Genomic DNA, 7,539 nt, shown 5'->3' with positions numbered 1-7,539 from the left:
GTTATTGTTGGATCTCATCCAACAGGTTGTCAGGATCCAATAGTCGATCATGCTCCACACACACAAATAAGAAAAGCAAGCTGAGACAGAAAAATTCCAGTGACTTCTTGGAATAAGAAAACACATTTTATTTCCTTTTAACCTTCCTCTATGATCCATCAAAATTAATGAGTACATTGCTACATATTGAAGTCAAAACAAATGCATTCAGCTTCTGCACATGAACCCTCGAGCTGAGGTGTCACCATTGCCATTTCCCATGAGAAACTCTGGTCTGAAGTGCAGGGGGCGAGGCCTCTGAATGCGGCCCTTTATGAGCAAGTGGAAATAGACTGAGCACAGAGGAAAAGTTAAAAAGTTTGGAGAATCTTGAAGTCGTAAACCTCAGGTCCAGATGTAAACCTGAGTGGGTGGAAGGTGTAACCTAGGTCTCAGACACTGGTCGAACCCCCCGACGCTGAACTCTGGAGCAAAGAAAGCAAGTGCCCAGCACCCCGCATGACTCAGACCTGACGCCCAGCCCTCAGGAGACTGCACCAGACTGGGAAGCCCCTGACAGGAGGCGGACCCTCAGGCGTCTGTGGGACCCGAGGAGAGGAGCCCTCACAGAATGCCCAGGCCTTAGGTGACCCCCTGATAGGTTGGCTGCCCGAGCCGTGTGGCTGACAGGGTCTTGGTGCTCCAGCCTGGTGTCAGGCCTGAGCCTCTGAGATGGGAGAGCCAAGATCAGGACACTGGACCACCAGAGACCTCCTGGCCCTAGGTAATATAAATTGGCGAGAGCTCTCCCAGAGATCTCCATCTCAACGCTGAGACCTAGCTCCACCCAATGGTCAGCAAGCTCCAGGGCTGGAAACCCCATGCCAAACAACTAGCAAGACAGGAACACAACCCCACACATTAGAGAGAGGCTGCCTAAAATAGTACTAAGTTCACAGACACCCCAAAACACACCACCGGACGCAGCCCTGCCCACCAGAAAGACAAGATCCAGCCCCACCCACCAGAACACAGGCACTGTCCCCTCCACCAGGAAGCCTACAGAAGCCACTGAACCAACCTTATGCACTGGAGGCAGACACCAAAAACAATGGGAACTAAGAAACTGCAGCCTGTGAAAAGGAGAACACAAACACAGTAAGTTAAGCAAAATGAGAAGATAGAGAAATACACAGCAGATGAAGGAACAAGGTAAAAACCAACCAGACCAAACAAATGAAGAGGAAATAGACAGTCTACCTGAAAAAGAATTCATAGCAATGACAGTTAAGATGATCAAAATCTTGGAAACAGAATGGAGAAAATACAAGAAACGTTTAATAAGGACTTAGAACTAAAGAACAAACAATGATGAACAACACAATAAATGAAATTAAAAATTCTCTAGAAGGAATCAATCGCAGAATAACTGAGGCAGAAGAACGGAGAGTGACCTGGAAGACAAAATAGTGGAAATAACTACCACAGAGCAGAATAAAGAAAAAAGTATGAAAGAATTGAGGACAGTCTCAGAGACCTCTGGGACAATATTAAATGCACTAACATTTGAATTATAGGGGTACCAGAAGTAGAGAAAAAGAAAGGGACTGAGAAAATATTTGAAGAGATTATAGTTGAAAACTTCCTCAATCAAGTCCAGGAAGCACAGAGAGTCCCATACAGGATAAATCCAAGGAGAAACACAACACACATATTAGACAAACTATCAAAAATTAAATATGAGGAAAAAATATTAAAAGCAGCAAGGGAAAAGAAACAAATAATATACAAGGGAATCTCACAAGGTTAACAGCTGATTTCTCAGCAGAAACTCTGTAAGCCAGAAGGGAGGGGCAGGACATATTTAAAGTGATGAAAGGGAAAAACCTGCAACCAATATTACGCTACCCAGCAAGGATCTCATTCAGATTCGACAGAGAAATTAAAAACTTTACAGACAAGCAAAAGCTAAGAGAGTTCAGCACCACCAAACCAGCTTTACATCAAATGCCAAAGGAACTTCTCTAGGCAGGAAACACAAGAGAAGGAAAAGATCAACAAAAAGAAACCCAAACAATTGAGAAAATGGTAATAGGAACGTACATATCAATAATTACCTTAAATGTAAATGGATTAAAGGCTCCAACCAAAAGACACAGAATGGCTGAATGGATGCAAAAACAAGACCCGTACATATGCTGTCTACAAGAGACCCACTTAAGACCTAGGGGCACATACAGACTGAAAGTGAGGGGATGGGAAAAGATATTCCATGCAAAGGGAAATCAAAAGAAACCTGTAGTAGCAGTTCTCATATCAGTCAAAATAGACTTTAAAATAAAGACTATTATGAGAGACAAAGAGGGACAGTACAGAATGATCAAGGGATCAATCCAAAAAGAAGATATAATAATTGTAAATATTTATGCAACCAACATAGGAGCACCTCAATACATAAGGCAAATGCTAACAGCCATACAAAGGGAAATCGACCGTAACAAAATAATACTAGGGGACTTTAACACCCCAGTTTCACCAACGGACAGATCACCCAAAATGAAAATAAATAAGAAAACACAAACTTTAAATGACACATTAAACAAGATGCATTTAATGATCTTTATAGGACATTCCATCCAAAAACAACAGAATACACATTCTTCTCAAGTACTCATGGAACATTCTCCAGGATAGGTCATATCGTGGGTCACAAATCAAGCCTTGGTAAATTTAAGAAAATTGGAATTGTATCAAGTATCTTTTCTGACCACAATGCTATGAGACTAGGTATCAATTACAGGAAAAATACTGTAAAAAATACAAACACATGGAGGTTAAACAATACGCTACTAAATAACCAAGAGATCACTGAAGAAATCAAAGAGGAAATAAAAAAATACTTAGAAACAAATGACAATGAAAACAAGATGACCCAAAACCTATGGTATGCAGCAAAAGCAGTTCTAAGAGGGAACTTTATAACAATACAATCCTACCTCAGAAACAAGAAACATCTCAAATAAACAACCTAATTTTACACCTAAAGCAATTAGAGAAAGAAGAACAAAAAACCCCAAAGTTAGCAGAAGGAAAGATATCATAAAAATAAGATCAGAAGTAAATGAAAAAGAAATGAAGGAAACAATAGCAAAAATTAATAAAACTAAAAGCTGGTTCTTTGAGAAGATAAACAAAATTGATAAACCATTAGCCAGACTCATCAAGAAATAAAGGGAGAAGACTGAAATCAACAGAATTAGAAATGAAAAAGGAGAAGTAACAACTTACCCTGCAGAAATACAAATAGTCACAAGGGGTTACTACAAGCAACTATATGCCAATAAAATGGACAACCTGGAAGAAATGGACAAATTCTCAGAAAAGCACAAACTTCCAAGACTAAACCAGGAAGAAATAGAAAATATAAACATACCAATCACAAGCACTGAAATTGAAATTGTGATTATAAATCTTCCAACAAACAAAAGTCCAGGACCACATGGCTTCACAGGCGAATTCTATCAAACATTTAGAGAAGAGCTAACACCCATCCTTCTCAAAATCTTCCAAAATATAGCAGAGGGAGGAACACTCCCAAACTCATTCTACGAGGCCACCATCACCTTGATACCAAAACCAGACAAAGATGTCACAAAGAAAGAAAACTACAGACAAATATCACTGATGAACATAGATGCAAAAGTCATCAACAAAATACTAGCAAACAGAATCCAAAAGCACATTAAAAGGATCATACACCATGATCAAGTGGGGTTTATCCCAGAATGTAAGGATTCTTCAATATACGTAAATCAAACAATGTGATACAGCAGATTAACATACTGAAGGATAAAAACCGTATGATAATCTCAATAGATGCACAAAAAGCTTTTGACAAAATTCAATACCCGTGTATGATAAAAACTCTCCAGAAAGTAGGCATAGAGGGCACTTAGCTCAACATAATAAAGGCCATATATGAGAGTCCCAAAGCCAACTTCATTTGCAATGGTGAAAAACTGAAACCATTTCCACTAAGATCAGGAACAAGACAAGGTTGCCCACTCTCACCAGAATTATTCAACATAGTTTTGGAAGTTTTAGCCACAGCAATCAGTGAAGAAAAATAAGTCAAAGGAATACAAATGAGAAAAGAAGAAGTAAAACGGTCACTGTCTGCAGATGACATGATACTATATAGAGAGAATCTTAAAGATGCTACCAGAAAACTACTAGAGCTAATCAATGAATCTGGTAAAGTTGCAGGATACAAAATTAATGTACAGAAATCTCTTGCATTCCTATACACTAACGATGAAAAATCTGAAAGAGATATTAAGGAAACAATCCCCTTTACCATTATAACAAAACGAATAAAATACCTAGGAATAAACCTACCTAAGTAGACAAAAGACCTGTATGCAGAAAACTATAAAACACTCATGAAAGAAATTAAAGATGATACAAACAGATGGAGAGATATACCATGTTCTTGGATTGGAAGAAACAACATTGTGAAAATGACTCTACTACCCAAAGCAATCTACAGATTCAATGCAATCTCTATCAAACTACCACTAGCATTTTTCACAGAACTATAACAAAAAATTTCACAATTTGTATGGAAACACAAAAGACCGGCCCGAATAGCCAAAGCAATCTAGGGAAAGAAAAACGGAGGTAGAGGAAACAGGCTCCCGGACTTCAGACTATACTACAAAGCTACAGTAATCAACACAGTATGGTACTGGCACAAAATCAGAAATATAGATCACTGGAACAGGATAGAAAGCCCAGAGAAAACCCCATGCACATACGGTCACCTTATCTTTGATAAATGAGGCACGAATATACAGTGGAGAAAAGACAGTCTCTTCAATAACTGGTGCTGGGAAAACTGGACAGGGACATGTAAAAGTATGAGATTAGATCACTCCCTAACACCATACACAAAAATAAACTCAAAATGGATTCAAGACCTAAATGTAAGGCCAGACACTATAAAACTCTTAGAGGAAAACATAAGAAGAACACTGTTTGAGACAAATCACAGCAAGATCCTTTTTGACCCACCTCCTAGAGAAATGGAAGTAAAAACAAAAATAAACAAATGGAACCTAATGAAACTTAAAAGGTTTTACACAGCAAAAGAAACCATAAACAAGACGAAAAGACAACCTTCAGAATGGGAGAAAATATTTGCAAACGAAGCAATGGACAAAGGATTAATCTCCAAAATATACAAGCAGCTCATGCATCTCAATATCAAAAAAACAAGCAACCCAATCCAAAAATGGGCAAAAGATCTAAACAGACATTTCTCCAAAGAAGATATACAGATTGCCAACAAACACATGAAAGAATGCTCAACATCACTAATTATTAGAGAAATGCAAATCAAAACTACAATGAGGTATCACCTCACACCAGTTAGAATGGGCGTCATGAGAAAATCTACAAACAACAAATGCTGGAGAGGGTGTGGAGAAAAGGGAACACTCTTGCACTGTTGCTGGGGATGTAAGTTGATACAGCCACTATGGAGAACAGTATGGAGGTTTCTTAAAAAACTAAAAATAGAAGTACCACATGACCCAGCAATCCCACTACTGGGCATATACCCTGAGAAAACCATACTTCAAAAAGTCATGTACCACAATGTTCATTGCTGCTCTATTTACAATAGCCAGGACATGGAAGCAACCTAAGTGTCCATCGACAGATGAATGGATAAAGAAGATGTGGCCCATATATACAATGGAACATTACTGAGCCATAAAAAGAAACGAAATTGAGTTATTTGTAGTGAGGCGTATGGACTTAGAGTCTGTCATGCAGAGTGAAGTAAGTCAAAAAGAGAAAAACAAATACCGTATGCTAACACATATATATGGAATCTAATTTAAAAAATGGTTATGAAGAACCTAGGGGCAGGACAGGAATAAAGACCCAGAAGTAGATAATGGACTTGAGGACACGGGAGGGGGAAGGGTAAGCTGGGATGAAGTGAAAGTGTGCCATGGACTTATATATACTACCAAATGTAAAATAGGTAGCTAGTAGGAAGCAGCTTCATAGCACAGGGAGATCAGCTCAGTGCTTTGTGACCACCTAGAGGGGTGGGATAGGGAGGGTGGGAGGGAAATGCAAGAGGGAGGAGATATGGGGATATATGTATATGTATAGCTGACTCACTTTGTTATAAAGCAGAAACTAGCACACCATTGTAAAGCAATTATACTCCAATAAAGATGTTAAAAAATTATTACAAAAAAATAATAAAATAAAATTAAGAAAACAAGTCCATATGTAATAACATAGAAAAACTTGGCATACCTAGAAATAAATGTAATAACTAAAATAAGAGTAAGAGAGATGCAGTAAAAACTACAAAGCATGTTGAAAAAAATAAAAGACCTAAGTAAATGAAAATGTATCTGTGTTTATGGATTAGAAGGCAAGATTTTTAGGATGGCAATACTTCTTGTGTCAATCCACAGATCCCATGCAATCTTATCAAAATCTCAGGTGAACTTTATTTTTCCAGAAATTGACAGGCTGATTCTAAAATTTTATGGCAATTCAAAGGACCCAGAAAATTTCATCTTGTAAAAGGGGAATAGTGTTGGAAGATTCACAGTACATGATTTTAAAACTTACTACAGATCTATAGTAATCAAGACTGTGTGATAGTGGCTTAAAAACAGATTTATAGATAAAGTTAATAGAATTAAGAGTTCATAAATAAACCCATACATTTGTGGTCAATTGAATTTTGGCAAAAATAACACTATTCAATTGGAAGAAAAATAATCTTTTTAGAAACTGGTGCTAGCATAGCAGGATATTTACTTGCAAAAGAATAAAGTTGGAATCCTGTTTCACAAAGTATACAAAAGCTAACAAAATGGCTTGAAGAAAAAAAATGTAAGTACTAAAACTATAAAATTTTTAGAAGAAAACAGGTGAACAATTTTGTGACCTTGGATTTGGCAATGGTTTCTCAGTTATGACATCTAAAGTACAGAAATCAAAGAAGACAGATAGATTAGACTTCACTAAAATTAAAAAACTTTGTATTTCAAACAACACTATCAAGAAAATAGAAGCTTAACCAAAAGAATGAAAGAAGGTATTTGCTAACCATGTGTCTGATAAACTCTAGTATACAGAAAAAAAGAAATTATATTACCTCATGGTAGGCACAAACCAAAAATATCTATAATATATACACACCCAAAAAAAGAGCAAGGAATCTAAGCATAGCACTAAAGATAATCATCAAATCACAAGGGAAGAGAGCAAAAGAAACAAAAAAAACCCAAAACAATCTTGAGAAAAAAGAACAAAGCTGCAGTTATCACACTCCCTGATTTCAACCTATAATACAAAGCTACAGTAATTAAAGCAGTATGATACTGCCACAAAAACAGACAAATATATCAGTGGAACAGAATAGAGAGTCCAGAAGTGAACCCACACTTATATGGTCAATTAATCTATGACAAAGGTAAAAAATATACAATGGGGAAAAGACAGCCTTTTCAATAAATGGTGTTG

This window comes from Hyperoodon ampullatus (assembly GCF_949752795.1).
Source record: "Hyperoodon ampullatus genome assembly, chromosome: 15".
In the NCBI taxonomy this organism is placed as follows: domain Eukaryota; kingdom Metazoa; phylum Chordata; class Mammalia; order Artiodactyla; family Ziphiidae; genus Hyperoodon; species Hyperoodon ampullatus.
The sequence above is the reverse complement of the archived record's forward strand: the minus strand, read 5'-3'. Positions refer to the sequence as shown.